Below are 8,453 nucleotides of genomic sequence, written 5' to 3'. Positions count from 1 at the left end.
GGTTGTAAGCCTGCTAGGTTTCTGATTTTCCTTATTCTGAGAGCACACAGTTGGATTAAATGATGGAAAAAGTCATGCCACACAGACATTTTCCTTTCAAGAAGTTAAGGAGAGTTCAGCCACAGTGCACGTTCTTTCTGCATTTATCTTGGACTTGAAAAAATTGGAAATGGCTATAACACGACATGCTGACATACGAGAGTAAAAATGGGTAAGGTTTGCAAAGACGATGGCAAAGAAAAGAGGTCTACCGATAGGTGGGCGTGTGTGGGGGAAAAAGTATCAAAAATGCAAGTGGAAGAATGGAACTTTAACACACACACACGGATTCTCCCAGAGTTAGAATATGAATGACTGGAATTCTTGGGGTGCCACAAAGTTTAGTAAATGTGTGTTTCATGGAGTAATCAACGTTACCCTACCGCCCTGGACTGTGCCAGGATTTCAGAGTGTTTGGAACACTGGAGAACTCTCATTATGTGCTCAGCAAATGTTAAAAATGTCAAGGACTAGAAACAATAAGAGAGATCCAGTGCAAGATTAGTGTGGCATGAAGGACACATGACGGATTCACATCCCATCCAGGCACGTGCCTCCAGGCAGGGCAGAATGCTCCAGCAGGTAAGCCGACTAACCTTGGCTGAGCAGCCTCTGCAGTAACAATTCTTAGCATTCTGGAAGTCTCAGATTCCTTTGAGAATTTCGAGTCTCAAATTTAGAGTCTATCCCCAGAAAAATGCACATGCATACCCCCATTTTGCATATAATTGCAGGAGATTTTCAGATCTCCCACAGCCTTGGGCTAAGAACTCTAACCAGACAGTATCTGTAGACTTTTCTGAGGAGTGAATCTTTATGCTGAATGAGCTCACTTTTCTTCATCAAAATAACTACCAAACCTGCCTGTTGCTTTTGCCTAAGCCCTCCTTTTCTTCACCATGGTAATAATAGTCATCATAGCAGTGATCCCTACAAAGGGTGGTGATACTCAGGATATGTTGAGCTTGCACCGGTGCCAGGCACTGCTCTAACAGCTTGCGTGTATCATCCCATCGGTCTTCATAGTGACTCTATTGAAGAAAGCGCTGTTATTATCCCATTTTACAGACAGCACAACTAGGGCACAGAGAAGTTAAAATGACAATTAATAGATTGCAGGGCATGAGTTCAGATCTTGGCTCTCCGATTCCAGACTTTGCATTCTTAACTTTCTAGTTTCTCCTACTCATAAAAATGTTTCTCTCCTATATGTGGCAGTGGAAACTGTAAAAATAAACAAACACAATAAAAAATGATGAACCCAAAAAGTTTTTTTTTTAATTGTTTTATCCTTTTCCCTTATTATTTCAGGGGAAGAACTGTAGGTGTGGCCTAGAATCTTGACTACTGTCCATCCTTTTGTGAGGATGGGCTAAGTTTCTCTCCAATTCCAGCAGCCAGTTGCCACCCATCAGATTCACGGAATGGAGGCCTACGAAACACTTGAAAAGAGTGTGATGTCGACAAAGTATGATATCAAGATGTATGAGTGGGTCTCAAATGACAAGTGGAGACACCCAACCTGTACGGTGGCTTTTAGAACATCTAAAGGGCACAGACCGGTTCCTTATTGTGATAGAGTTGGTACCTCTCCTGTATCTGGATCTTTGAAATAAGCTTCTATGGCAGTGAAGGAGTCATACAAGCCTCAAATAGTGAGGGTGTTAGCGGAATATCCGTAGTGAGGTGGGCCAAGGGTGGTAACATAGAAATGAGGTTTGATTTCCCACAAATCCATCTCCGGGTGGCTTATGAAAGTTTCTTTGGAGTGTTAATCCTGGCGGTCCTGTGTTAGTCATACCAGGGACCTTACACAGCCCACTCACCTTAGAGACGCATTTCCCCGGGGCATCCCTGAAACTCAGCACACGCACCCCAATCCCTGCCATTCCCTACAGTAGTCTCAGGCTTAGCCTGTTCGGTCACTCAACAGGCATAATGGCGCCCCTGCATGTCTATGACACTGGCAGAAATCTGACCACTGGGAGCTTATTGACTTGGGTTAAGGCAGTGACTTTAGGTTTTTAAACAGCTCTGAAACCAAATCTTGTTCAGAGCCCCAGTATTCAAGCTCCCTCCCACGTTCCCTCCCATCAACAAAAGATAAAGCTAGAGAGCTGGTCAGATTGTTCTGGGCATGGGAGTGGGTCTGTCCAACCCCTAGGGTGGCTCAGACCTCCCGGGCGGGGTGGCTTCCAAGGCACGTCCGTGGGACTTTCAGCCTCTGAAGAGCACAGTTTGGAAATTGCGAAAGCCGCTGAGTTCATTCAGGCTACTACCACAAAAATACGTGGCTCAAACAGGAAACATTTATTTCTCACAGCCCTGGAGACTGAGAAGTTCAAGATGGAAGAATGGGCAGATTCACGTTTGAGGGCTCACTTTCTGGTATAGAGGGCTATCTTCTCGCTGTGACCTCTCAGGGCAGAAGGGCCAAGGGAACCTTCTGGAGTCTCTTTTATAAGGGCACTCATCCCATTCGTGAGGGCTCCGCGCTCAGGACCTAGTCACCTCCCAAAGGTCCCACCACCTAATGCCTGGTGGGCTAGGATTTCAACATATCAATTTGGGAGGGACACATTCAGTCCATCACAGTGGCTGAGGCATTGCATTTTGAGGATGTCGAATTAACATTGCAATTCTCTTGAAAAAGGCTACTTGTTGAGTCAACATCAGTGATTAATTGCCAATCATGAATCCATTGGTCAAGTTGCCCAGCGAAGCCCAAAGAAATGGGCCATCCAGTGTCAGCGCTAATAGAAGACAGGGAGAGGACCAGCTACCTCAAGTTTCCTCACACTTTAATGGGCATTATGATTGCCTGGGGAGCAGTCAAAATGCAGATTCCCAGCCTCCCACACCCTCAGCTCTGATCCATTTTAACACATTTTCAGTTGGTTCCCAAGCTGGTAGTGAACTTAGAAAAATGCTGGTAAAAACGTCTCAGACCCACTTCCATGAAATATTCAGAACAGGGAAATCCATAGAGAAGAACACAGGCCGGTGGTTATCAGGGCTGGGGGAGGGGAATGGGGGAGTGACTGGTTTGTGGATACAGGGTTTCCTCTTGGGAAGATGAAAACGTCCTGGAAACAGATAGTGGTGATGGATGCACAACGTTGTGTATTTAATGCCACTAAACCGTACACTTTAAAATGGTCAGTTTTATGTTATGTGTATTTTATCATAATAAAACAAAACAAAGCATTGCACACATCTGACGTCACTGCTGCTGTGATCACCTTCAGGGTGGCCGAGCCTGAGTTTGACTTGCTCAGTGCTTTTCATCGGTCTCAGCTTCGCGGCTGGTTGCTGCATGTAGGTAAGGGTACAGGTCAGGTGAGCAGCTTGAGTCTTTATTCCTGAGCTATGGCTCTTGTGTCCTTCTCTTATTTTGTAGGGCCCCAGATGAGGGAATTGAGAATAATGTATCCTTTCATTCCTTCCAGTTTACTGCAATAGATGGCAGTTTCGATGGCACAGGATGTCACCAATGTGGTCCCATTTTATAAAAAATTAAGTAAGATTAGATTATATTAGTAGAGTTAATTATATTAGAAGTTAATATGGTTAATTTTATTAAAATGAGGGCTTTTTTTTTTTTTTTTGCAGGGGAAGATTCATCCTAAGCTAACATCTGTTACCAACTTCCTCCTTTTTTTTTCTTCTTTTTCCCCTCAAAGCCCCAGTACATAGTTGTGTATAGTTGTAAGTTCTTCTGGTTCTTCTTTGTGAGCCGCCACCAAAGCCCAGGTACTGACAGACTAGTGGCATGGTTCCATGCCTGTGAACCAAACCCAGGCCGCTGAAGTGGGGCGTGCAGAACTTTAACCACTAGGCCGTCAGGGCTGCCTCAAAAAAAGAGAGGTCTTTAAATAACAGAATCTTCACAATAATTTATAATGAGAAGAGTGATTTCAAAAATCTTTTGTGCCACGTGTTTGCTGGGTTTTTCATTGGAAAAGTAGTTAAAAGTGTTGTCAGATTTAGAGATTAATCATTTTTATTTTACAATAAACAAGTTCAATGTGTGTGTGTGTGTGTGTATTTTCCCAATACCACCAAGCAATTCTCCACTCTCAGCAGACATTGACTGAGTGCCCTACAATTTAACTCAATTCTGACACTATCTACCTGGAGATAGCATCAGACCTCCGTTAAGGTCTCAGTCCCACAAGACTGCCCCCACCTTTGGACACCAATCGTGAACCCATGTTGTCACCTGTGTTTCTCACCAACTGGCTATAAATTTGAGGTTCCCACAACCCTCTCCTCAGCTTCGACTGATTTACGAGAGTGGCTCACAGAACTCAGAGAAACACTTACGGATGTTTACCAGTTTATTATAAAAGGACAAAACTCAGAAACAGTCAGATGGAAGAGATGCACAGGGCAAGGGAAGTGGGAAAGGACACAGAGCTGCCATGCTCTTTCCAGGTGCACGAAGCTCCCAGCACCTCCAGGTGTCACCAACCCCAAAGCTCTCAAAAGCCGATCCTTTCGGAGTTTTGATGGAGGCTTCATGACATAGGCATGAAGGGTTAAAACAATGGCAGTTGGGGACTGGCCTCCACCTCCAGCACCTCTCTCCTCCCTGCAAGTTGGAGTGGGGTGGAGACTAAAATTTCCAACCCTTTAATCGTATGGTTGGCAACCATGGTTCGCCTGGCAACCAGACCCCACCCTTAGGTGATTTCCAAAATTCGCCTCATTAACATAAACTCAAGTGTGGTTGAATGGGGTTTGTTATGAATATCAAGACACCTTTATTATTCGTATCACTTAAGAAATCCTAAGTTTTAGGAGCTCTGTGCTAGAAACAAGGACGAAAAGTGACAATATCACATGAGTATTTCAAGTTTGCTCAACTTTTCTATTATAAGCGGCTATTGGTAATATGTGAACTAGCAGATTTTTTAACTTTGGAATAATTTCCTATTTACAGAAAAGTTTCACAGACAGAACAGAGTCTCCTTCTACTCTTTACGCAGCTACCCTAACATTAACATCTGACACATCCTTAGCACATCCTTCAAAACCAAGAAATTAACATAAGTACAATGCATTAATTACAGGCTTTGTTCAGATAACACCAGTTTTTCCAGTATCGTCCTCTTTCTATTCCAGGATCCAAACCAGGATACCACATTATAGTTAGTCATCACATCTCCTTAATCTCTCCTAGTCTGTAACAGGTTCTCAGTCTTGTTTTTCCTTACTTTGACACATCTGAAGAGTTCTGGTCAGGTACTTTGTGGAGTGTCCTTCATTTGGGATTTGACTTATTTTCCCATGATTAGGCTGGGGTTGTGGATGTTGGGGAAGAGAACCACAGAGCTGAAGTGCCCTTCTCATCACGTCTTATCAGGGTGCAGAGCATGACTCATAACTCATGACTTTAACCTTCATCACCAGCTAAGGTGGGGTGCGCCAGGTTTCTCCACTTACGTAAAGTCACCATTTTCTCCCTTTCCATACTCTCTCGGTGGAGGCAAGGCACTAAGTCTACCCCCTCCTCAAAGGAGGAGAATTAAGCTCCATTTCCTGGAGGGAGGATTATCTACATAGATTATTTAGAACTCTTCTGTAAGTAAGATTTGTCCCTTCTCCCCATGTATTTATTTACTCAATCATTTATTTATATCAGTATGCACTCATAGATATTTATTTTATTCTCTGAGTTATAATCCAGTGGTATAGTCATTTATTTGTTTTTCAAGTTGTCCCATCTTTGGCCATCAGAAGTTCCTTCAGTTGGCTCCTCTGTCCTTTTGGTATATTACAGCCCTCAGTTTTTTTCTCTCTCTCTTTTTAAACACTTCGTTAATTTCTAACATTAACAAGATGCTCCGGGCTCATCTTGCCTTTCCCATGCTCCAGTCATGAAATAAGCCAATTTTCCAAGGAGTCCTGGTTTCCTTTATTGGAGAACGGTGCTAGAAGCAAAATCTGGTCTTGAGTGTTCTCATTGCTCCTGAGTGTCCTCTCAGAAGACAGAGTTAAGAAATAAATGTATATACACTTGTATACATGTATACACATCTATATAATTATTTCTCTATCAAAGATAGAAGATATATATGTGTATATATTCAAAAGATATTTCAAAGATATCAAAGATAAGGAAAGAATATAGGTATGTCATATATACATGCGTGTATGTATACAGCTGTGTATCTATCTGAAGATCAATAGATGGATAGATATCTCTGACTCTAATCCAGCACCACGGGGTTCATTCTAGTTTTCCTCTATTGTTTATTTGTAAAATTGAGCTCCCATTATCCATAATTTATTCTCATTTCTTTGACCCTAGTATACTTGTAAAGAAGTTTCAGAATTGCTAACTCTTACCTCTGTGAAAAACTAATTTTCTAACTAAAGTACAGTGTTGACATACAGATATTTTTGTCCTTAGATTTAAATATCCAGTCAAAACACTGTTTTCCAAAATTACCTAGATCAGTAACTCTTTCCCCACCCCCTTCAATGAGGTTATGTCGTACACTGTATTAAACTAGGTTTCTTTGTCACAGTCTGCATTCCGTCTTGGCACCCCCAACATTCCTGGTTGATTTTTTAAATTGCGTACAACAAAGTTCATTCTTTGTGGTGTGCAGTTCTATGGGTTTTGACAAATTCACAGAGTCATGTATCAATTACCCCAGTACCATGGAGAATAGTGCCATTAACCTAAAATTTCCCTTGTGCAGTCCCTTTGTAGTCAACCCCTCCCCAACCCCTGGCAACCACTGATCTATTTTCCATCCCATAGATTTGCCTTTTTCATAATATCATACAAATGGGTTCATGTAACATGTGGTCTTTTGGGTTGCTTCTTTCACTTAGCAAAATGTGTTTGAGAGTCATCCATGTTGTGGAAATCAATAGGTTGCTCCTTTTATTGCTGTATAGCATTCCATTGAATGGATATACCACAGGTTGTTTATACATTCTCCTCTTGAAAGACATCTGGTTGCCTCCAGTTTTTAGTGATTATAAATAAAGTTGCTATAACCATTGGTAAACTTGTTTTTGTGTGAACATAAGTTTCTAATTCACTTGATAAATACCTAGGAGTGTAATTGTTGATTTGATTGGTAAGTCTATGTTTAACTTTGTAAGAACCTGCCAAGCTGTTTTCCAAAGTGACTACCCGATTTTGCATTCTACCGGTGATGAATGAGACTTCTTGCTGCCCTCCATCTTCATCAGCATTTGGGGTTATCTGTTCAAGTGATTTTAGCTATTCTAATAAGTGTAAAGTGGCATTTCATTTTGGTTTTAATTTACATTTCCCTAATGACAAAAGACATTGACCATCTTTTTATATGCTAATCTGCCATCTTTATGTCTTCTCTGGTGAAATATCTGTTCAGTTCATTTGCCCATTTTTTTCTACCTGGGTTCTTTGTGCTGCTTATTATTGAGTTTTAAGAGTCCTTTACATATTCCGGATACAAGGCCTTCATCAAATATGTAATTTGTAACTATTTCTCCCGATTTTTGGCTTGTCTTCTTATTCTCTTAACAGTGTCTTTCAAGGAGCAAAAGATTTTAACTTTGATCAAGTCTAATTTATCAATTTTTTTCTGTCATGGATGATACTTTCGGTTTTGGATCTAAAACTCATTCCCAAACCCAAGGTCTTGCAGATTTTCTCCTATATTTACTTTTAGAAATTTTATAGTTTAACTTTTTACATTTAGATCATTGATCAATTTGAGATGATTTTTACATCAAGTATGAGATACATGTCCTTCAACATATCTTGTTTTAGTTTTATGTTTTATTGTTGGCGTATTTTTGCTTGTTTGCTTGTTTAGCAAACAGACAGCCAATTGTTCCAGTAACATTTGTTGAAAAGGATCATTTTTCCATTGAATTGCATTTGCATCTTTGTAAAAATTTGATTGACTACATTTTTGTGAGTCTATTTCTGGGCTCTCTATTCTGTTCCATTGATCTATGTGTCTATATTTCTACCAATACCATACTGTCTTGATTACTACAGTTTTACATTAAGTGTTAAGATCAGGTAGCAGGAGTCCTTTAGTTTTTTTCTTTTTCGGAATAGTTTTGAGTATTCTAGTCCCTTTGCCTTTCCATATAAATTTTAGGATCATCCTATTGATAGTTTCAAAAGAACTTTCTAGGATCTTGGTTGAGATTGCATTAAATCTATAGATCAAATCTTAATAATACCAAGTCTTCAAATTCATGAACGTGGCATATCTTTTCATTTATTTATATCTTCTTGATGTTTTCATCTGTTTTATAGTTGTCAGTATATAGCTCTTACATATAATTTGCTAGATTTAAACTTAAGTGTAATTTTTTTGTGCTATTTTAAATAGTATTTTTTTAAATTTCAAATTCTATTTTCTATTGCTGGTATACAAGACTATGAATTA

Source organism: Equus przewalskii, chromosome 30 (assembly GCF_037783145.1).
Source record: "Equus przewalskii isolate Varuska chromosome 30, EquPr2, whole genome shotgun sequence".
Taxonomy (NCBI): domain Eukaryota; kingdom Metazoa; phylum Chordata; class Mammalia; order Perissodactyla; family Equidae; genus Equus; species Equus przewalskii.
This window is presented reverse-complemented; position numbering follows the sequence as displayed.